This window comes from Schistocerca americana, chromosome 6 (assembly GCF_021461395.2).
Source record: "Schistocerca americana isolate TAMUIC-IGC-003095 chromosome 6, iqSchAmer2.1, whole genome shotgun sequence".
Classification (NCBI taxonomy): Eukaryota; Metazoa; Arthropoda; class Insecta; order Orthoptera; family Acrididae; genus Schistocerca; species Schistocerca americana.
Window position 1 is genome coordinate 55,917,150 of NC_060124.1, and position 25,500 is coordinate 55,942,649.

General features: G+C 41.5%; 1 protein-coding gene across 1 annotated transcript in view; it reads right to left on the bottom strand.

Moving 5' to 3' along the window:
- The window catches only part of LOC124619954 (neuropeptide SIFamide receptor-like), a 657,708-nt gene extending 632,929 nt beyond the window's left edge, over positions 1–24,779 (bottom strand). The window contains exon 1 of the mRNA XM_047146616.1: positions 24,696–24,779. The gene's annotated coding sequence lies outside the window, so the exon portion shown is untranslated. The remainder of the gene's footprint in view (positions 1–24,695) is intronic.
- Positions 24,780–25,500: the final 721 nt, after the last annotated feature.

Consider the following 25,500-nt stretch of genomic DNA (forward strand, 5'->3'; position numbering starts at 1 on the left):
TTGGTTTCACCTTGGTTTCGCAACGTGTTGAAGACACTCACCACAGCACTCTTCGAATACCCCACAAGCCGTACAGATTCCGATATACAGGGTGATTCAAAAAGAATACTACAACTTTAAAAATGTTTATTTAATGAAAGAAACATAATATAACCTTCTGTTATACATCATTACAAAGAGTATTTAAAAAGGTTTTTTTCACTCAAAACCAAGTTCAGAGATGTTCAATATGGCCCCCTCCAGACACACGAGCAATATCAACCCGATACTCCAACTCGTTCCACAATCTCTGTAGCATATCAGGCGTAACAGTTTGGATAGCTGCTGTTATTTCTCGTTTCAAATCATCAATGGTGGCTGGGAGAGGTGGCCGAAACACCATATCCTTAACATACCCCCATAAGAAAAAATCGCAGGGGGTAAGATCAGGGCTTCTTGGAGGCCAGTGATGAAGTGCTCTGTCACGGGCTGCCTGGCGGCCGATCCATCGCCTCGGGTAGTTGACGTTCAGGTTTCATAACTAACCTTTTTCGTAGGACTCTCCATACAGTTGACTGTGGAATTTGCAGCTCTCTGCTAGCTCTGCGAGTCGATTTTCCTGGGCTGCGAACAAATGCTTGCTGGATGCGTGCTACATTTTCATCACTCGTTCTCGGCCGTCCAGAACTTTTCCCTTTGCACAAACACCCATTCTCTGTAAACTGTTTATACCAACGTTTAATACACCACCTATCAGGAGGTTTAACACCATACTTCGTTCGAAATGCACGCTGAACAACTGTCGTCGATTCACTTCTGCCGTACTCAATAACACAAAAAGCTTTCTGTTGAGCGGTCGCCATCTTAGCATCAACTGACGCTGACGCCTAGTCAACAGCGCCTCAAGCGAACAAATGTACAACTAAATGAAACTTTATAGCTCCCTTAATTCGCCGACAGATAGTGCTTAGCTCTGCCTTTTGTCGTTGCAGAGTTTTAAATTCCTAAAGTTGTGGTATTCTTTTTGAATCACCCTGTATTTGTTCGAGTCTCCTGACCATCACAGTCTGCCATCAGTCAAACTCATTTACGTCGCGTGCCTTCCCCATTCTACACATAGATAACACGCTCACTGATGCTACACGCACCGTGCCTGTGTCTGACTAGCAGACATTCCTCGCCAGGTGGCGCTGCTATCGCCTGGACGGGCTTACATCAATAATAGGTCGGTGGTCATAATGTTCTACCTGATCAGTGTACGTGTCGCAGTTCTTGGTGTATTCTGTACCACAGAAAAACGAAAAGGTCTTCAGCGTAAATTCTGGCCAGTTTTCAACAACACTGGACGTGCCCTTGAAGCGCAGAATACACAGAGGCGTATAGGGGCCTTATAATAGACAATAAATTTTGACTGATACGCCTGTCACAAGTTTGTGAAGCAGGATTTACGTGTCATAAGCCTTGAGAGTAATCTAAAAAGAAAGCGCACCTCCACAGAATCTGCTACGTACGCCGTCCATCTACCAAAAGTTCCGAGACCGGTTATTGTTACTGGCGTATAAGCGACGTCAGCGCAATACTTGCGGTGGCAACTTGAACTAACAAATGTAAACAACAGGTCTGCACTCTCCAGTCTCTTGTGAGCAGGTAGTCTTTAGTGCACAAGCAACCACAGTGTGTCAAAGTTGTTCTGTCACAAATCACAATGGAGCAACATCTCTAAATGAAGTGTTCGAGACGTTGTCCAGAATGGTGTGAAGAAGAGAAAAGTGTGGACAAAGTTTGTCCTGCACACCTTAACTCCCGAACGAAAACAGTGACGCTTTACCGCCTGCCACGATTTGATTGAAAAGCAGTACGCGAACAGTTATTTTGTGAAAAAAATTATCGAAAGATGAGACTTGGCATTATCGATGAGAACCTACTACAAAACGATGAAGTTCAGTGGATCACAAGATGGGTCACCGCTTCGACAACACAACAGACGTTCACACGCTGGTACGACTCACGAGTTGGCGATCATCCCGAGAAATGATTTTCCTGACAGTTTCAAGTGGTTGTAAGGACGTTCTGTGCGTTGTGCTGAAGTGGAAATGACTACGTAGAATACCAATACAATAAAACCACCATCTTAATTTTTCTGTTTTTTTTTTTTTTAAATTCAGTCTCGAAAAATTGTAGACTGACGCCGTATACTCGTATGTGGAATGGTGCTAAGTAAGGGTTTACAGAGCATTTTATGTCCTTTGACTATTTAATGACGCAAGCTATTTCCGTCACCTCATATTCATAAAAGTTCTATAGAAAATACTGGTGACATAAATTTCACGAGTGTCATGGTGATTGCTCTAAGATGTGAAGATAACTGAAAGGTCGTTGTATCGACTGGAGAGGGATTGGTTTTTAGTTTTGTTATCTGATGCCTATTATATTCATGACTGATCCAATTACCAGAGATATCTGAGGTTGTGCCAGTATTTAGTGTATTCTATTAGATACTCTATAGCAGAGATTTGCTGATGACATGGTCCTTCTAGCCACAGGGGAAAAAGAATTACAGGATTTGGTGGACACCATTGCAACTAACGGAAAAAAATATAGAATGAAAATTAACACAAATAAAACAAAAGTATTGGCAATAGGAGGAAATAAGTAAATAAAAATTGTGCTGAATGGAGAAACACTAGAACAGGTGCAAAATTTTAAGTATCTTGGAAGCAGGATAGACACCGACTGGAAGCGCACCACAGAAATTAAAACAAGGATAGCAATGGCAAAAGAGGCGTTTTATAAGAAAAGGAGAATCTTCTGCAGCGGTCTGGACAGAGAACTCAGAAAGAGACTCATATAATGTCTTGTATGGAGTGTTCTTCTATATGGCGCTGAAACATGGACTATGAGGAAAAAAGACGAGAAAGGCTGGAGGCTTTTGAGATCTGGACATGGCGGAAGATGGAAAGAATAAGTTGGATGGACAGAGTAAAAAATGAAGAGGTACTGAGAAGAGTGGGAGAGAAAAGGCAGTCACTAGATGTAATAAAGAGAAGAAAAAGAAATTGGTTTGGGCACGTATTAAGAAATAATGACGGCTTGATAAAAACTGTTGTAGAAGGTTATGTAGAAGGGAAAAGGAAGCGAGGAAGGAAGAGATTCCAGATACTGGATGACATGATGGACGGTACAACATACAGCAGCCTTAAGAAGGAAGCAATGGATCGCAGAAAAAGGAGAGGCAAAGGACCTGCTCATATAGCAGATAACTGATGATGATGATGATGATTAGTTATATAGCGTCTCACTTTGATAGTCAGGCACAGTTTTATGTCATACAGGAGAACCCGGAAAAGCTTCGCAGTTGCTACATATGACTGGGAACTGGTTACAGGCCCTAATTTCCTTTTCTCCCTCTCTCCGTTCTTCTTATCCTCCTCCTCCTCCTCCTCCCCCCTTCCGCCCCCCACCTACTATTTGTTCTTCTCTTCCTCCTCCTCTCTGTGTTACCTACCCCCTCCTCTTTCTGTCCGTCTCATCCTCCCATCCCTCTCCACCTTCTCCTCCAATCTCTCTCCATTCACCTCCTCCTTCCCCGTACTATGTCCATACCCTCAACACCCTCTCCTCTTCCGACCATCTTCCTGCCCTCTTGTTGACTTCGAGCCTTGTTTATTGTTATTGCCAATAAAACTTTGATGCGAATTGAAGTCGCTTAAAATGAATGGATAAATCGATTGGGATCACTGGTATACTGAGTATGACAGACCTCTCTTGCTGCTGGATCTTTGAGTACTCTAGCTTCAATGATAGTATTTTGCGTAGTTTTAATCTGCGAACGGGCAGGACTACAAAGTTTTAGACGATAAATCATAACGAGATAGGCTATAAATACAACTTACCTGTTTACTGCTAAAACCGACTAGGAGAAAGAAAACAGAACAGCTGATTGTTGCATATTTAGTTTCTATTTAAAATTTCATATAAGGAAAAAGAATATATGCCGGACAAAACAATTTGTTTAGTGGTTTAAATGCACTGCTACCGTAGATGAAACTAACTATGACAAAGAAAATGAAATCACATATTCACAGCACAACACCGCTCTCTCGCAGCCGGTTGTCATAGAAAACCCGCACATTGTCGTTTAAAACAATAATAGTCAATGTCCAACTGACTGTTTAGTATCGCATAGAAATTCGTCGTAAATCGGCCAAAAAGCTCTCCAGATTTTTACTAACGGCCTTAAACAACGATTTGTCTTCATATGATACCACAGATTTTATTTGTACGTTTGTATACTACAAACACAAAAAATTTGTAGCCTATGTCAGTCTGAATGTTCATTAGAGTTTTGCGTAAAAATTTGAAATACATCGGCCAAGAGCATTTAGAGATTTTTGCTAAAATGTGTGTGTGTGTGTGTGTGTGTGTGTGTGTGTGTGTGTGTGTGTGTGTGTGGTGTTAAAAAATATGTAGTCTACGTTGTTAGGTTATCGTGTAGAAATATGACGCAAATCTGTCAAGTTGTCGAGATTTTTGGTAAAAATGTTAAATAGCGACTTGGCTTTATACAGTAGCATAGATTAGTTATTAAACTGGTTCAAATGGCTCTGAGCATTATGGGACTCAACTGCTGAGGTCATTAGTCCCCTAGAACTTAGAACTAGTTAAACCTAACTAACCTAAGGACATCACAAACATCCATGCCCGAGGCAGGATTCGAACCTGCGACCGTAGCGGTCTTGCGGTTCCAGACTGCAGCGCCTTTAACCGCACGGCCACTTCGGCCGGCAGTTATTAAACTGAAGAAACAGGAAGGACACGACTGTACCAAGAATTTCATTGTTTTATTTTTGAACTACTAGTAAATTGAGAATTCGCATTTTGTAGTATTGATGGTGGCAAATGATATCACTTTATATTAGGTCGTCGAAGGCACAGACATGTTTTCTGTCGTTGAAGTATCAGATACTATCTCGCGGAGCCGTAATTTCTCTCCTTGTGGTTCAGTGCTTTTACTGCTACAGAAACGTATTTTTCTATCAGCTGCGGCTATTTATCCACAGTCAAGAAAAACCTCTTCCTGAAAGAGAAATTGTGTGTTTGGCAAAATCGTCACGCTCTATTCTTCACGATATCTTGTGCGTGAGTCAAGGAAATACTTGTATGAACATTCCCAAAAGTGCAGTAAAGTTTACAAGAAATTAGCTGTATAGTCCTCAGGTAAGCAATAGGGAAAGAACTAATTTCGCAGAAGCCACATTTACGAGTACTATCCGCGAGCTAAAGTATTTTAATGTTCAGAAATGAAGTAATAGCAATGGTATGTAGCGCGAGGTAAGGGAATAATTACAAAAGAAAAATTTTGAAGTAACACAAAAAATATGCACGAGCCAGTGTAATGGTGTGTCTTCAGCTAGGTGGTTGAACGTATTTATTAAATAAAGGTTGATACCTATTTTAATTCAGTAATTACAGAAAAGTGTTCAAATTACGTCAGAGTGAAACGTTCAACTTCTTCACATTCGTCACTCGAAACAAATTGCACAGATAGAGCGACTGAGTCTGCTTTGAAACCCTTCTAAAATTATCTAAGTCTCTATATCTCAGCCATATCCATAATTACAGGAGGAATTCTGAACAGGAAAAGAAAGCAGTAGTCATTCTTACAGAGAAACTGAAGAGCGGGTTGAAGGAAGAACGGCTGAATAATTGACTTTAATACAGTAAATAGTTTACGGGAAATAGGGAGAATAATAACAGCAGTACGAATAAAATAGTAGGAAAAATTGATAATCTTATAACAGTAAATTAACGAAGTGTCAGAATTGTGCAGAGTTAAAATAAAAATTGTACTGACTGACTCCTGTTCAGTGTGCAAACAATATTGTTAGTTTCTTCCCAGTTTCATGTCTTCTTAGGTCATTAGTTCCAATGCGGACATGAAATCTTAGAAAAAATGGAAATGAAGTCGTCCCATGCTTCTTGACAGAGCGTAAAGGAACGATGCAGGAGACCTGCACCGCCTTACTAGGGAATCTCCTAGTGTAGGTGGTTTGCCATTGTCTTCTTCCGACCGTAATGGGGATAAATGATGATGATGATGAAGACAACACCCAGTCATCTCGGGCCAGGTGAAATTCACTGACCCCGCCGGGAATCGAAACCGGGACCCCATGCTCGGGAAGCGAAAATGCTACCGCAAGACCACGAGCGGCGGACCACGAAATCATCGGTTACTTTAGTACTGGAAGCACGTTCTTAGTTTTACAAGATTATTTAAGAGAGGCCGGGATGTATCCAGTTAATGCCAGCAATAGTAGAAACAACAGTCATGCCACTATGAATTAAACTTCAAAGACCTAATGTTTATTTATTGCTACTGAAAAAAAAATACAATCATCTGAGGCATTTGAAAGAAGTACGTTTGTGGAACCTCTTCTCCTGACTGAAGAACAGGAGTTTGCGGCGCTCTTATTATTTGCTCAAGTCCTATACATGCTATGTCGTTAAAATTCTCTTAGAAGCTTCTTTGAAATGCTATAGAAAAATATACATAGTCCAATTAGGAGAAAAAAAAGTCGGCGTCGCAAGTCGGCGATTATCAACAATAAAAATTACTTGCGAACGGTGGGATATTCGTCATATTGTCCGCTACATTTTGGCAAAAACTGCACCTCGATATATTTATTTATTCTGAATATGTTCAGGGTGGTGTCTTAGCTGCCACACCCCGTCTATTTCCTGAAGAGGAACTCCTGATTAGAGGCACAACCACAAATAATGCACACAGACAGATTACACAGTTTCTCGTTTTTGTATTTTTTTTTTTTTAATTTCTGTCAAGCCTAGCTCTATGTGGTCGGAGCCGAATGTCGATATGGGCAAACAACCGTGGGTATCGACTGCACTCCTGCAACCTCCCGTTAAAAGCCGTAAAGTGTCTTGCAAAACTAGGTGTAAATGTATACTTCTATGGTAACTTCGTCGTAATAGAAGGAACACACATATTTCAGGGCGCCCTCGCAGAATGATAACGATTTCATTTTCTCAGTTGTAGTATACGTGGTTCTTTTATGGTATCTAATATTGCACGTGGTTCACCCGTCGTATGCTGAGTTACAACTCGGAAACAGTTGCCGTTTGTTCTGAAAGAGCCAAAATTTACTTGATTTCATTATTTTGTTGCGGGCGAGCTCTCCTTACATTCCTGTTAATGATACTGACGAGAAGAAATAAAAATAAAATTCTTCTTTTTCCTTTAAGATCATTAATTGATTGGCGTTTTTTTTTTAAATTTAGTTACCATTAATACATTTCCTTCGATGTCGTTCTAACTTCAGTCAGCCCTCTCTCATTTTGAAAAACAGGCGCGAGACCTTAATTGCAATTCAAGATACGTTCACTGAACTACGTGTAGTATAATATAAATTATAGTAAATGGGCAGTCATGTGTACCGACTGCAGAAAAATGAATTCGTCGTCAACACACATGTCGGAACGAATGACGCCTGCCGCTTGGGTTCTGAGGCCATCCTTGGTTCCTTCCGGCGGCTGGCTGATTTGGTGAAGACAACCAGCATCGCACGCGGAGTGCAAGCTGAGCTTAATATCTGCAGCATAGTGCCCAGAGTCGATCGCGGTCCTCTGGTTTGGAGCCGTGTGGAGGGTCTAAACCAGAGGCTCAGACGACTCTGCGACTATAATGGTTGCAAATTCATCGACCTCCGTTATTGGGTGGAGAACTCTAGGGCCCCCCTAGACAGGTCAGGCGTGCACTACACACCGGAAGCAGCTACTAGGGTAGCAGAGTACGTGTGGCGTGCACACGGGGGTTTTTTAGGTTAGAGGGACCCCCCCTTGGGCGAAACGATAAAATACCTGACGGCTTACCAGAGAGGACATTATCATCGTTGATAAAGAATGTCCGTCCTCAGAGACCAAAAACAGGAAAAGTTAACGTAATATTGGTAAACTGCAGGAGTATCCAGGGCAAGGTTCCTGAATTAGTATCTCTTATTGAAGGAAATAGTGCGCACATAGTATTAGGAACGGAAAGTTGGTTAAAACCGGAAGTGAACAGTAACGAAATCCTAGACACAGAATGGAATATATACCGCAAGGATAGGATAAACGCCAATGGTGGAGAAGTATTTATAGCAGTAAAGAATTCAATAATATCCAGTGAAGTTATTAGCGAATGCGAATGTGAAATAATCTGGGTTAAGTTAAGTATCAAAGGTGGGTCAGATATGATAGTCGGATGCTTCTATAGACCACCTGCATCAGCAACCGTAGTAGTTGAGCGCCTCAGAGAGAACCTGCAGAACGTCGTGAAGAAGTTTCGTGATCATACTATTGTAATAGGGGGAGACTTCAATCTACCAGGTATAGAATGGGATAGTCACACAATCAGAACTGGAGCCAGGGACAGAGACTCTTGTGACATTATCCTGACTGCCTTGTCCGAGAATTACTTCGAGCAGATAGTTAGAGAACCAACTCGTGAAGCTAACGTTTTAGACCTCATAGCAACAAATAGACCGGAACTTTTCGACTCCGTGAATGTAGAAGAGGGTATCAGTGATCATAAGTCAGTGGTTGCATCAATGACTACAAGTGTAATAAGAAATGCCAAGAAAGGAAGGAAAATATATTTGCTTAACAAGAGTGATAGGGCACAAATCGCAGAATATCTGAGTGACCACCATCAAACGTTCATTTCTGAGGAAGAGGATGTGGAACAAAAATGGAAAAAATTCAGAAACATCGTCCAGTACGCCTTAGATAAGTTCGTCCAAAGCGAGGGGAAAGATCCACCGTGGTATAACAATCATGTACGAAAGGTACTACGGAAACAAAGAAAGCTTCATCATAGGTTTAAGAGTAGTCGAATCATAGCTGATAAGGAAAAGCTGAACGAAGCGAAAAAGAGCGTAAAGAGAGCAATGAGAGAAGCATTCAACGAATTCGAACATAAAACATTGGCAAACAATCTAAACAAGAACCCTAAAAAGTTTTGGTCATATGTAAAATCGGTAAGCGGATCTAAATCCCCTATTCAGTCACTCGTTGACCACGATGGAACCGAAACAGAGGACGACCGAAGAAAGGCAGAAATACTGAATTCAGTGTTCCGAAACTGTTTCACTGCGGAAAATCGTAACACGGTCCCTGACTTCAGCCGTCGCACGGACGCCAAAATGGAAAATATTGAAATAAACGATATCGGAATTGAAAAACAACTGCTATCACTTAGTAGCGGAAAAGCATCCGGACCGGACGAGATACCCTTAAGATTCTACAGTGATTATGCTAAAGAACTTGCCCCCTTTCTATCAGCAATTTATCGTAGATCGCTGGAAGAACGTAAAGTACCTAGCGACTGGAAGAAAGCGCAGGTCGTTCCCATTTTCAAGAAGGGTCATAAATCAGATGCGAATAATTATAGGCCTATTTCGCTTACGTCAATCTGTTGTAGAATAATGGAACATGTTTTGTGTTCTCGTATTATGACGTTCTTAGATAATACAAATCTCCTTCATCATAACCAACATGGATTCCGCAAACAGAGATCATGTGAAACTCAGCTCGCCCTATTTGCCCAAGAAATTCACAGTGCCGTAGACACTGGCGAGCAGATTGATGCCGTATTCCTGGACTTCAGGAAGGCATTTGATACGGTTCCGCACTTACGTTTAGTGAAAAAAATACGAGCTTACGGAATATCGGACCAGGTTTGTGATTGGATTCAGGATTTCCTAGAAGAAAGAACACAACATGTCTTTCTTAACGGTTCAAAATCTGCAGATGTAGAGGTAATTTCGGGAGTACCGCAGGGAAGCGTGATAGGACCTTTATTGTTTACAATATACATAAATGACTTAGTTGACAACATCGGTAGCTCCGTGAGGCTATTTGCAGATGACACGGTTGTCTACAAGAAAGTAGCAACATCAGAAGACTCGTACGTACTCCAGGAGGACCTGCAGAGGATTAATGCATGGTGCGACAGCTGGCTGCTTTCCCTAAACGTAGATAAATGTAATATAATGCGCATGCATAGGGGCAGAAATCCATTCCAGTACGATTATGCCATAGGTGGTAAATCATTGGAAGCGGTAACGACCGTAAAATACTTAGGAGTTACTATCCGGAGCGATCTGAAGTGGAATGATCACATAAAACAAATAGTGGGAAAAGCAGGCGCCAGGTTGAGATTCATAGGAAGAATTCTAAGAAAATGTGACTCATCGACGAAAGAAGTAGCTTACAAAACGCTTGTTCGTCCGATTCTTGAGTATTGCTCATCAGTATGGGACCCTTACCAGGTTGGATTAATAGAAGAGATAGACATGATCCAGCGAAAAGCAGCGCGATTCGTCATGGGGACATTTAGTCAGCGCGAGAGCGTTACGGAGATGCTGAACAAGCTCCAGTGGCGGACACTTCAAGAAAGGCGTTACGCAATACGGAGAGGTTTATTATCGAAATTACGAGAGAGCACATTCCGGGAAGAGATGGGCAACATATTACTACCGCCCACATATATCTCGCGTAATGATCACAACGAAAAGATCCGAGAAATTAGAGCAAATACGGAGACTTACAAGCAGTCGTTCTTTCCACGCACAATTCGTGAATGGAACAGGGAAGGGGGGATCAGATAGTGGTACAATAAGTACCCTCCGCCACACACCGTAAGGTGGCTCGCGGAGTATAGATGTAGATGTAGAACATGCGAGGGTTCACTGAAATATATCTTCTCATCATCTCGTGGAGACCATAGGAATCTATATATACACTACTGGCCATTAAAATTGCTACACCACGAAAATGACGTGCTACAGACGCGAAATTTAACCGACAGGAAAAAGATGCTCTGATATACAAATGATTAGCTTTTCAGAGCATTCACACAAGGTTGGCGCCGGTGGCGACACCTACAACGTGCTGACATGAGGCAAGTTTCCAACCGATTTCTCCTACACAAACAGCAGTTGACCGGCGTTGCCTGGTGAAACGTTGTGGTGATGCCTTTTGTAAGGAGGAGAAATGCGTACCATCACGTTACCCGACTTTGATAAAGGTCGGATTGTAGTCTATCGCGATTGCGGTTTATCGTATCGCGACATTGCTGCTCGCGTTGGTCGAGATCCAATGACTGTTAGCAGAATATGGAATCCGTGGGTTCAGGAGGGTAATACGGAACGCTGTGCTGGATCTCAGCGGCCAAGTATCACTAATAGTCGAGATGACAGGCATGTAATCCGCATGGCTGCAACGGATCGTGTAGCCGCGTCTCGATCCCTGAGTCAACAGAAGGGGCGTTTGCAAGACAACAACCACCTGCACCAACAGTTGGACGAAGTTTTGCAACAGCATGGACTACCAGCTCGGAGGCCATGGCTGCGGTTACCCTTGACGCTGCATCACAAACAGGAGCATCCGTGTTTGGCGACATCGCGGTGAACGCACATAGGAAGCGTGTATTTGTCATCGCCATAATGACGTATCACCCGGCGTGATGGTAGGGGTGCCATTGGTTACACGTCTCGGTCACCTCTTGTTCGCATTGACGGCACTTGGAACAGTGGACGTTACATTTCAGATGTGTTAAGACCCGTGGCTCTACCCTTCATTCGATCCCTGCGAAACCCTACATTTCAGCAGGATAATGCACGACCGCATGTTGCAGGTCCTGTATGGGCGTTTCTGGATACAGAAAATGTTCGACTGCTGCCCTGGCCAGTACATTCTCCAGCTCTCTCACCAATTGAAAACGTCTGGCCAAAGGTGGCCGAGCAATTGGCTCGTGACGATACCCCAGTCACTACTCTTGATGAACTGTGATATCGTGTGCAGCTGTACCTGTACACGCCATCCAAGCTCTGTTTGACTCAATGCCCAGCCGTATCAAGGCCGTTATTACGGCCAGAGGTGGTTGGTCTGCGTACTGATTTGTCAGGATCTATGCACTGAAATTGCGTAAAAATGTAATAACATTTGCGTTCTAGTATAATATATTTGTCCAATGAATACCCGTTTATCATCTGCATTTCTTCTTGGTGCAACAATTTTAATGGCCAGTAGTGTACTTCTAATAACAAGCCACCTTACAGTGTTCGGCGGCAGGTAGCAGGGGTACCATCGGTTAGACGAACGTTTCTCCATTTTCTTTCCAGTAGTGAACGTTACGCGGACAAATAAACTATACTAATTCCAATCCCAAAAAATCAGGTGTTGACAGAAGTGAAAATTACCGAACAATCAGTTTAATAAGCCACAGCTGCAAAATACTAACACGAATTCTTTACAGACGAATTGAAAAACTGGTAGAAGCCGACCTCGGCGTAGATCAGTTTGGATTCCGTAGAAATACTGGAACACGTGAGGCAATACTGACCCTACGACTTATTTTAGAAGAAAGATTAAGAAAAGGCAAACCTACGTTTCTAGCATCTGTAGATTTAGAGGAAGCTTTTGACAATGTTGACTGGAATACTCTCTTTCAAATTCTAAAGCTGGCATGGGTAAAATACAGGGAGCGAAACGTTATTTACAATTTGTACAGAAACCAGATGGCAATTATAAGAGTCGAGGGACATGAAAGGGAAGCAGTTGTTGGGAAGGGAGTAAGACAGGGTTGTAGCCTCTCCCCGATGTTATTCAATCTGTATATTGAGCAAGCAGTAAAGGAAACAAAAGAAAAATTCGGAGTAGGTATTAAAATCCATGGAGAAGAAATAAAAACTTTGAGGTTCGCCGATGACATTGTAATTCTGTCAGAGACAGCAAAGGACTTGGAAGAGCAGTTGAACGGAATGGATAGCGTCTTGAAAGGAGGATATAGGATGAACATCAACAAAAGCAAAACGAGGATAATGGAATGTAGTCGAATTAAGTCGGGTGATGGCGAGGGAATTAGATTAGGAAATGAGACACTTAACGGTGTAAAGGAGTTTTGCTATTTGGGGAGCAAAATAACTGATGATAGTCGAAGTAGAGAGGATATAAAATGTAGACTGGCAATGGCAAGGAAAGCGTTTCTGAAGAAGAGAAATTTGTTAACATCGAGTATAGATGTAAGTGTCAGGAAGTCGTTTCTGAAAGTATTTGTATGGAGTGTAGCCATGTATGGAAGTGAAATAGGGACAAGAAGAGAATAGAAGCTTTCGAAATGTGGTGCTACAGAAGAATGCTGAAGATTAGATGGGTAGCTCACATAACTAATGAGGAAGTATTGAATAGGACTGGGGAGGAGAGAAGTTTGTGGCACAGCTTGACCAGAAGAAGGGATCGGTTGGTAGGACACGTTCTGAGGCATCAAGGGATCACAAATTTAGTATTGGAGGGCAGCGTGGAGGGTAAAAATCGTAGAGGGAGACCAAGAGATGAATACACTAAGCAGATTCAGAAGGATGTAGGCTGCAGTAGGTACTGGGAGATGAAGAAGCTTGCACAGGATAGAGTAGCATGGAGAGCTGTATCAAACCAGTCTCAGGACTGAAGACCACAACAACAACAACACCTCGAATTTCTCGCGAGAGGTGTATGGGAGGTCGTAATATGTTGCAAGACTCTTCGCGGCACGTGCGACATGCGTTCTCAGACGATGAACACTAAACCTGTCTGTGACGCACGCCGCCCGCACCGTCTCCAGTGGACGGCGAATGAGTTTCTGCGCAGTGTCGCTTGCCTAACGAACCACCGCTGATCTCTTATCGGAAGTTTTCGCTTAATGCGCCCTGGAAGAGTCTGCAAACTGACGACCGACACTCAAGAATCAAATGAACCGTTATTTTGTAAACTCTATCCTTCTTGGCAGGATTTTTGTTCTGCATCTACCTTCCCTAGTCTCTGCCTTCTAAATTGCACCGGAAGGGATCTTTTCCAAATTTCATAATTCTCAATTTTTCCAATAACTCATTGTCAACAGCTTAATCGAATAGTAATGGATATTTCCACCTATTTATACACTATGTTGATCGAGAACAGTAATCCCTTGCTTCCAACGTCCATCTTCAGCATGATTTCCTGCATTTCGCAACAGTTTTCAGGGCTACCACTTCTGTGTGTGCAAAAGCATCATTCACTTTATATCTTAAGGTATTCCGGTATTATCAACCACATAATATACACTCCTGGAAATGGAAAAAAGAACACATTGACACCGGTGTCTCAGACCCACCATACTTGCTCCGGACACTGCGAGAGGGCTGTACAAGCAATGATCACACGCACGGCACAGCGGACACACCAGGAACCGCGGTGTTGGCCGTCGAATGGCGCTAGCTGCGCAGCATTTGTGCACCGCCGCCGTCAGTGTCAGCCAGTTTGCCGTGGCATACGGAGCTCCATCGCAGTCTCTAACACTGGTAGCATGCCGCGACAGCGTGGACGTGAACCGTATGTGCAGTTGACGGACTTTGAGCGAGGGCGTATAGTGGGCATGCGGGAGGCCGGGTGGACGTACCGCCGAATTGCTCAACACGTGGGGCGTGAGGTCTCCACAGTACATCGATGTTGTCGCCAGTGGTCGGCGGAAGGTGCACGTGCCCGTCGACCTGGGACCGGACCGCAGCGACGCACGGATGCACGCCAAGACCGTAGGATCCTACGCAGTGCCGTAGGGGACCGCACCGCCACTTCCCAGCAAATTAGGGACACTGTTGCTCCTGGGGTATCGGCGAGGACCATTCGCAACCGTCTCCATGAAGCTGGGCTACGGTCCCGCACACCGTTAGGCCGTCTTCCGCTCACGCCCCAACATCGTGCAGTGGTGTCGCGACAGGCGTGAATGGAGGGACGAATGGAGACGTGTCGTCTTCAGCGATGAGAGTCGCTTCTGCCTTGGTGCCAATGATGGTCGTATGCGTGTTTGGCGCCGTGCAGGTGAGCGTCACAATCAGGACTGCATACGACCGAGGCACACAGGGCCAACACCCGGCATCATGGTGTGGGGAGCGATCTCCTACACTGACCGTACACCACTGGTGATCGTCGAGGGGACACTGAATAGTGCACGGTACATCCAAACCGTCATCGAACTCATCGTTCTACCATTCCTAGACCGGCAAGGGAACTTGCTGTTCCAACAGGACAATGCACGTCCGCATGTATCCCGTGCCACCCAACGTGCTCTAGAAGGTGTAAGTCAACTACCCTGGCCAGGAAGATCTCCGGATCTGTCCCCCATTGAGCATGTTTGGGACTGGATGAAGCGTCGTCTCACGCGGTCTACACGTCCAGCACGAACGCTGGTCCAACTGAGGCGCCAGGTGGAAATGGCATGGCAAGCCGTTCCACAGGACTACATCCAGCATCTCTACGATCGTCTCCATGGGAGAATAGCAGCCTGCATTGCTGCGAAAGGTGGATATACGCTGTACTAGTGTCGACATTGTGCATGCTCTGTTGCCTGTGTCTATGTGCCTGTGGTTCTGTCAGTGTGATCATGTGATGTATCTGACCCCAGGAATGTGTCAATAAAGTTTCCCCTTCCTGGGACAATGAATTCACGGTGTTCTTATTTCAATTTCCAGGAGTGTATTAATATTGTAAACAGTAAAAATCCTATAATAGTGAATTGTTGAGACGTGAACGCAGTTATTTTCATGTAATTGATGACTTCTCCCTGTTAAGAATTACGTGTTGTGTTCTATTTCTTCGTAATTTCTTGAACAAAGCAAGCATACGATTTCAAAACTTCTAATTTTTTTCAACCGGTGAAAATTCCGAACTGTACCTTGTGAGTCGACGTCAGTATTGTTCTCGACACGAAACACCTCCCTATGACATCCAGATGTTGCTGATTAATTTGAAAATTAATAATAGCCGTGTTAATCCTATAGAATCTTTCCTGAGCTCTAATTCCACTGCAAAACAAGAAGTAAACGGAATTACAACATAATAATTCTCGTTTAAATTCGTTGGTGTTTCTGAAACGCCCACATATTGAGATGAGAGGCGACTGGTTAATTCTTCGACGTTCTCAGCACTGTCATTTTCTGAAAGTGGAGGATCCAATTTCCGTTGAAGCAGTGCGTAATTCTGATGGTATATATCCTCATGAGTGATATCACAAGGACACTAAATGTAGCCTCCAACCTGAATTGCGACCTATTGGTATTGTTGCTGATAGTAAACTTTTTTAAAAATATTTATGTATCGCTTTTTCTGATTTGGTTGTATACTCCAAAACAAATATATCGAAATTTTTTAGTTACAGCCATAAGTGTTACGCAGAAAAGTATTGCAGGAAATCCCCTCCCCAGCCTCCACGGCAAACAGATGATTTCTAATGGGACCAAAATGTTTATCAGTTTCAACAACAATTTATCCAACATACGGTTAGGGAATTACCGGGAAACAACTACTAGATATGCCCACTATTCTGCGTGTCTTCAATCGATTCGGCAGTTCACCATTAATTCGTTGCTGCTGACGAACCTAGTGTTCCGTCACATTTTCTCAGTTAAGTACAGTATGGCACTATGAGCAGGTTTCTCAAATGGTCTGAACTAGATACACAAGCGAAGTGCATGTGAGTATATTGTGGAACATGACTTAATTTAATACGTTTAAATGCTTGCAATGTATTTTTCGTTTTAGTTTTTTTCACCTTGGGTGTGGCCAAGGAAAACCTACTTCGATATGGATTGATTCACTGCAAACTTAATTCTCAGTATGATGACTACAGAAAATTAAAGGAAGAGTACCGAAACAAAACAAAAATCATTCTAATGCGTACAAATAAGCCTAAGAATACAGTAAAAGGTTTAACTGATGCGACGAATTCCTGTACAGTACGAAAACAGTGTGTTTTAAAAGGGCCTTCAAACACACATTTGAAAATCTAAGTTTTTTTTATGTTTCACTTTGCTGCAAGCCTACCGAAAAATGAAACCCGGTCGATGAGTGGACACTTTGTTTTACACGATTAAGGGAGTGTTATACCAGTACAACTAATTACCTGTCCAGCACTCAGTGAGTGCTACAGTTTATATTCATGAGTATAATATTATCATTACCATCATCCACAAGTCACGCGACAGGAGTATATACACAGGGGATGACGTCATCTGAACAACGACCTGCTCGAAGTTCAGGAACTAACTTAACAAGTAGTTATGATCGTCCTTCTCCAGAGGCTAAGAATATTCTTCGTAAGTGAAGAGAGTTTGGCAAGAGTTTCATAGTGATCACAAACCCATTTCAATTTTTCAAATTTATGTGCGATGCACGGAAATAATATGCTTTAAAATACTCGTCTTAGATGCGTCTATTATGTAATATAGTTCCTTTGAATTTAGTAACTGTTACTGAAAAGTGGCTTACATGGGGTTGGCCTATATCATAATTAATAGCGACAGCTGCATGGAAGAAAGAATACGATAACCGACGTAAAAACTTTCCTTGAATGGGTACACCACCACCAGTAATTTCGTGCACCACGACCACCACACCATTATTAATTACCAAAGAAAGCTCAGCGTTGGTCGTTGAAGTAGAAATTTTTATTTCTATTGCGAACTGATTTCGATCACTGCGTGACAGTCATCAGTGCTTAGATAAAACGAAAATAAAACAGACTGCACTATAACATACTACTACTGTCCAACTATAAAGTCATAACCTACAGAATAAATTGTACATACAGGATAGATTGTTTGCGTCAACATACCTGAACCAAAGCCCAGTGGACAAGTAAATACAAGCAGTAAAATTGCATTATCTGCACACATAAATGCAGAGTATTTGTCAGAGCGAAGATACAAACTGTAGTGCTATATTGTAGACTAAGTCTCAACTGCAGTAAAAGGGAGCAATCATTTTTCAGGTTCAGACGCCAAGAGCGCGTTATGGCAGTACATGATGTCAGTGTCACTTTTTACCTAAATATGGTTATGAGAAATTTCTATGCTGGTTTTAAAAGGTTTTAGATGATGTTGTATATATTTTTATGTCTACATGATTTTTTTTAAACGTCATTCAAAAACCAAAGAGTGTCAAAATTAATGCGAGGTTGTTCGTACAGTCACTCCACCTAAATACGTATAATGACGGATTTATGATTTGGTTTTTTAAAGGTTTTTAGACGGTGTTACGTATTTTTATACCTACATTGTCTGTCATTTAGATATTTAAAATTCGTGAATGTAAAATTAATGCCAAAGGGCATAATAGTTTAGCAAAATTCTTTTGGTTTCACTGTAAATGTGTTAATATATTGCCTGCGATACTGTGTTCTAGTAGGGTTCATGCTACACAACGTACGTTGGGACGCCAGATGGCGTAATTATACAGATTTTTACGTTTAAGGTTCTTGATGAATGCCTGGATTATACTGTATTTCTTTATGTCTTCCATGTTCGTCAATAAAAGATGTTGTAACAATGATCATTAAACAGGGCGCTGTTGCGTCCGATACTGGGAGTGACCACAGCTGCATGAGCCCATATAAGCAGCTAGATCTGTTGAATTTGTACTCTTCATCGATATGTGCAAATATTGCGATTTTACTGCTTGTATTTATGAGTCCACGTGGCTCTAGTACGAGGTATGTCGATGCAAGCGATCTCTTCGGTTAGTTCTTACTTGTATGGTTAGGTTTACGTAGTATGTTGTTGTATAGTCTGATTATTTTATTTCTGTTTTATGTACAACACTCATAACGGCCAAGCATTGATTGAAATCGATTAGAAATAAAGACTTCTACTACGACGATCAATGCTGAAGCTCCTTTCGTCATTAATTAGTAAAAACGTTCCTCTTAATACAAGTCCGCAATCGAGCCGTTTGTGAGATAATTGCGAATCTTTGATTACGATCCTTCACCGACATCAATGCAAAGTATTGATCTAAGATGTGTTTGATGTGAAAGCCTTTCGACCGCCACCATATAACTGGACACCACCTACTACCTACCCTAAAAAGAAATACAGTACTTCTTCAGCGAATGGCAATTTATTGTACAATAGTAGAAGAGACTGTTGTAGCTATAGAATAGTGTATCTAGCAACATGTGACGTATTTTCGGACTGTACTTCAGTCTAGTGGCTGATTTTCGAATCACATGAAGAAATGCGAACTAAACACCGCCAAAGCAGTCTTTGTTGCTGTCAGATATGAGGTAGTGTTTTGTGCAGCGTTTGTAAATATTTCCAGCTCTGTGAATTAAGTTCTGCATAAAATATTATCTCAGTGCCCGCTGCTTCACTTGCGTCTGCATGGTAAATATAACGAAAATAATTTTATAAATATGTGCTAAGCCTGCTAAAAAATTAATGCATTAAAGAGCCGTTTCTTTTTCTATGCAATTCTGACAAAGCCGATTTGTTCTGGTGAATGTTAAATACCTTTCTTTGATTTAGTTCACGAATTGCAAAACCTTATAAACTTTTCACTCTAATTAAGGTTTTTTTAAATTCTACCTTTTGAGGTCTTATAATTATATTTCCTTACGAACTTGGATCCCTTAACATATAATCTATATTTCCGACAGAGAAGCCAAATACCAATTTTCATAGATGTCGCTTTAAAATGCTTTAGTAGTTCTTTAATAACAACCTATTTTCAAAACAAATTGCCCTACTGTTTCACTCCTTAGGGGCTGAATTTCCGCAAACGCTGAAACGTGTATTTTTTAATTTTTTACTAAGAAACAAATTACTGATTTCCGTAGTTCCAGCTTGAAAATTGCCTTAACAGCGTCATATTTTCAATAAACCTTTCGTCCTCTATTTCATCTCCTTAGAGGTGAAATTTCGAAAAATCCCTGCTGTATAAGCTCAACATCCTCTCCAAAGCCCAAGTTTCTATGCTTAGCGGTTTTGGCTAGGCGATGTTGAATCAGCGAATCAGTCATGGCATTTTCTTTTATATATAGAGATTAAAGCTATTTGGAATATACGGTTAATTCCACAGTTACAGATTGCCGTGGGAAGTAAAATCGCCTATTAGTTTAAAACTAGTTATACTACGTATGTACAGTTCAGCTATACTTCGTCGGTCTTGTACAGTCGCTTACCTTGAAACCGAAGGAGGTCTTTTACCATGGAACATGTCATGTTCGCAAATTTTCTGTGTTTCGTTATTTTACAAACAATTTTACCTGCCTTAAAAATGAAAATTATATTATCTCCCAAAAGTTTCAGTTTCAATATTTATCCAATTTCTTACAAGTCTGACAAAACTTCCGCTTCAATTGATTTCACATACTCATCATTAGTGTGTAGTAGAGTAATAATGTAACAGAAAGACGACTAAATCCAATGTTGACAAGATTTTTCTCGGTTACAACACTACTAAATTTCAGTAGAGTATTTGCTCTTCAGTTCATAACTATGTCGTACCTTGATACATGTTTTAACATTTGGAAAAACCTTAATTTTCTGGACTAATTTGCGTAATTTCACAAAAAGACTGCACACATAAAAAGTGAATGCCGTCATTTCAAAATAGAATAAGAAAATACACGAGAGCTTGATGAAAAGTAATGGGTCTGAATTTTTTACGTGAAAACAATTACAGCTTTTTAAATAAAACAAACTTTATTAACCTTCTACATCTTTATTCTTCATACCAACATATTTGCAGCCCTCGATCGTTAGAGAGCTCCGAATTGTTGCCTGTAAGATGGCGGTGTTTAACGTAACTATGCCGATGTGACAGAAATTGTGTGCTATAATCAGTTTTCAGATTCAAAGATCACACTCTCCTTCAGCATGACAACACCATACAACATATGAGCGCTGCGATACCTGCGATAAACCGAAGCCTGCAATTGATCATCCTTCATACGGTCTGGACTCGGCCCCATCAAATTTTTATCTGTTACCAAAACATAGAGGACACCTTCGAAGACTTCACTTTGACAGTGATGAAGCGGTACAAGCAGAGGTGAGGTTGCGGCTCCGCCAACAAAGTCAAACATTCTACAACTAACGGTATCAACAAACTGGTCTGTCTTTGTGAGATATGTGTTCGTCACCAGGGTGAAAATGTGTAGAATTAAGATACAGAACAGTAATAACGTTTGTTTTTTTAAAAAAAGCTTTAAAATTTAACCATAAGAAATCTGGAGACATTACTTTTCAGCACCCCCTAGTATTATGTTTCTATTACATGTCTGACTGGAAAGGAATGTCTGAAGTGTTCCGCGGTATAACAATCTCCCCTACACATGAGGTGTTACATATTAGTTTCACAAATGTCTATTTCGCTATGATTCATGATACACGCTGTATATGGAGCGAAAGTAGACTTAAAGCTAGGATGCAGATCGGTCTATTAGCTCAATCTTTATTTTGTACTCACATTTGTTGGCTTCGCTACCTCTCAAATAGATCGTCACATCACAATGTAAGCTAAACCCCAGACAGTGCAAAACATCAGCCTGTCATCACAACAAGTACTTCGAGAGAGAGGGTACGTATCACAGTCTAACCAAAGAATCTCCAGAATATGTTATTCCATCGGGCATAAAAATATTCAAAGTAACCATTACATGAATGTAATATGTAGCCGAATGTAAGAGTCTTTTCCTAAGTTAAAAAAAATCAAGGTCCTTGAGTGGATAGGCCAATTGTAAATACATGTATTTTAAAGAATCTGCGAAATCACAGTGATGATAAAGAAAAATAGAAAGGTAGAATAAAGCTATTCTCAAATTATTTAACAATTTTAGTTACTTACAACGAAAAGTGTCTTATATGTAGAGTAAAAGTAATTTTCGCGCTACATTATGGTGGTACATTATTTTATACTCACATTACTTGTCTTAGCCGACTTTCAAACAAATCGTCGCTTTCCTGTTTAAGATAGACTTCGGACTAAGTTTCAGATTGGTCTGCACAGCAGTTAATGTTTCTAGAGGGGGACAGTGCCACACTCGAATAATAGAGTTGCCCAAAGGTAAAATTCCATTGGGTGTAAGAAGTAAAACTACGCAAGCAAATGTTGTACTATGTGATACGTAACTGACTAAGTGATCTTTCAACAACAAAAATTTCTTTTTAAAGCTGTCAGAAAAATAAAATAAAATACTGCAGCCTTCCAAATTCTGTACACGATGAATTCGAAAGTAGCATGGATTGAAGAGATCATTGTGATTACATGTAGTTTAAAGAAGCTGCCTAATGCACAGAGCTAATTTCAACAATAAAATAATAGTAACAAATAAAATATTAAAAATCAGGACAGACTGGACATTTAGAGAACACTTCCAACTTTTTTTCCCACTATATGTAGTCGACATTATTTTCATGCTCTAAAAAGGAGCTGGAAACATAACTAAGGGAGTAGAACAGAAAAGAAAATTTCTAAGCGGAACATCTGTCACACTTCGACCATTGACTTGCCTGAAAATGTAATTTCTTTGGGAATAATAAGCGAAACTACGCAAAGTGAATATTGTTCACGAATATAATACGTAGTTGACTGTAAAACGCCTCAGCGACATAGCGAAGAAAACGTTTCTTGAAGGAGCCATAAAACTACATTAAAAAGTATTGCTGCCTTTTAAAGTCCGTACATTCTGCATTAGAATGTAGCTGGGTTTGACGAGAGAGTAATGATTACATATAGTTCAAAGTAACTTTCCAATAGACAGTGATGAATTCAGTAAAAAATAATTGTAATAAGCAAATGAAAAATAAATAATCAGGATAGAGTGGATATTAAGGTAACACTTCCGTCGTTCTGTACCAGCAAATGTTGTAGAGATTTATTTTTATCGGGTATACACCAGCTGTTGCAAAGCCATAGACGCAGCAGAGGAGTCGAGAGAACACCGTCAAATTCTAATAGATTCCCAAATCCTAGTTTCATTTTGTATAATAAGTAAATCTACGCAATAGAAATAATGTTTACAAATGTAATACGTAGCTGACTAAAGGACATCACCCACATAGCAATATTGTTTCAGAGGAGAGATTAAAAAAAAAAAATAGTTGCAAAATATTTATTCCTTTCAATTCCGTACACACTGTGTTACAATGTAGCTTAGGTGGAAGAGGCAGTAGTCATTAAAGAAGATGCCCAGTGGACAGTACTGCTTTCAGTAACGAAGTTACAGTAATAAATGAAAATAACGAAAAATCACTAGAGAACGGATAATCAGGGAATATTTTCGATGTTCCATTGCAGTAAATACAATCGAAGTTATTTTTCATCTGGTAACTACGTGATGCCAATATATGTCACGCTTCTGCGGTGTAGAACCGGACTCTAAATTTCGAGGGTGACGCTATCAGACTCCAAACTAAGAGTTGTCCTAAGCTACCATTTCATTGGATATATTAACTGAAACCACGCGATGTAAATATTCTTTAGGAATGTAGTAAGTAGTTGACTGTAAATGAACTATTCAACATAAGAAAAGGAAATATTTTTAAAGTAGCCACAAAAAAGTTAAGATGTCTTGCTGCCCTTCAAATTCCGCGTATGATGCATCAGAAAGTAGCTGGGGTAGATGTAGTGATTACATACAGGGTGATTCAGCTGCCCCCACCGATGTCGTTTTATTCTAACCGCAATGCTATGTCTGGCCTTCATAAACCAAGCGCGAGATTTTCATATTCTCTGTCTCGCTGCGCGTGAAGTGTTAGTCCTACAGAAAAAAATTGAACTGGACCATTTTATAGGAAATTTAACGTTATCAAATGTTCTACTGGGAAATATTTTGACGTAGGGATATCATTTTCGAGTTAGTAAAGGAAAATATACGAAACTGAATTTCAAACGTGCCCGCACTCCCGCAAGTCACAATTTCTAGTATGTTGTTCATGGAAGTCCTCCGACCACTGAAAAATTTATGACTGCACAAACTATTCCCCGCTTTCGAACTTTTTTGGATTTCATTTATTGGCCTTATTACGCCAGAGACTTAGTGAAGCATTTACAAATTGTAAAAGTGACGATTGTGTGAATTTTACCTAACAGTTTAGTGAGTTTTAACAGCATAAAATAAGTATATGGTTATATTTGTCAGGCGTGACTACGAAACTACTGTGCTTGTATGGGTCGAATCGTCAGCGTAATTAGTTTTATAGTAACGTTTAGAAAAGTACTTTTTATTTCGTTACTCTCAAGAGCACATTAAAGTTATTAATGTTTGCGAACTAGCCGACTATGCTGGTGGCGTAATAGCCCAGTCAGTAGAGCCTGTTGGAAAATTTTTGTGTAGTGGTAGGAGAGAGTGCGACGCACAACACAGTAGAAATCCTGACTGGTGAAGAATGAGTGTGGGGGTGGAGCTGAGTTTGAAGGTCACTTTTGTACATTTTTCTCGAACAGTTCGAAAACCATGGCCTCCACCAAAAAAGCACCGGCTACACGATTTCACTACATTAAATTTGCTATAAAGAAGTCCTGTTCATTTTTGCCGCAGGATTACTAATTCGCGAGTAGCTAACGAGAGAATGTGAGATTTTGCGCAAACTTTACAAAGGCTAGATATAACACTGCGCGTTTCATTAAACGACATCGATAGGGGCAGCTGAATCAACCTTCATATTTCAAAGACGCTACCGAGAGGACAGCGGTAATTTAAAAAAAAAATAGTTAAAAACAACTATATTTTCGACCTTCTGTGCCTGTAGAAGTAATTTAGTTTAATGTTCACGTGGTAAATACAAGCCAGCAACCGTAATCGCATCTCTAAGGTTGTGAAAGGGTAAAAATGACCTAACACAAGTGCAAGTGTTAGGAGGACTTACGAGAGCAGGCGAGACAGCCGCTGTCAGCCGTGGCGGTTCCGGAGCGTCCGCGCGCGCCGGGCGGCGTCGTGCGCTGGCGGTGTCGGCGGCCCGCTGCCCGCGGCCCCTGTTGCCCTTGGTGGTGCTGGTGCTGGTGGTGATGGGAGCGAGGCGTCGCGACGCTGACTGCCCGCCGCTAGCGCGCCGTTCCTCTGCGGGGACTGGCGCCTCGGCCGCGGTGCGCATGCGCCGCGCGCCGCCAGCCGCCACCGGATGCGTGGTCCACTCCAGCCCGGCCGCAGCCGCCAGCGTCCAGTGGCCGGTTCGTGCCGACTGCCAGCTTCCTTTTATTTTCTGTTTTGTTTGTGTCCGACATCCGGTGAAGAGTCATTCAGTCCGGGCGGGCTGCGTTTAGCTGGCACTTCTCAATTATTCCAGCTGTAACGCGCAGTATGCGAGCCCGTAAGAGAGCTCGAATCCGTGATAGTCTCTGGCGACGAACTATTGGGAAACACAGCCTTCCTCTCCATGTCTTCTTCTGCTCCTTTTTTACATGACCCCTCCTGCATGGTGAACTCTAAATCTGCCGACAACATTTCGGAGGCTGTTGTAAAAGTTTTCCATCAGGGGCGATCAAAAGGAAGTCCTTAAGGTCCATAATCCTATGCAAGTCGGCGTACTGAGGCAGTCATCCCACCGAAGCACCGGGCTGAAGATGCCCGTTTGGTAAAACACCGTGTCCTGCAGCGTGAAGAAGTCCATAAATAAGAGAGTTGCCCAGAAAGCAATACACCTATTTTTTTTCTCTGGCGAAAACAATGCTACT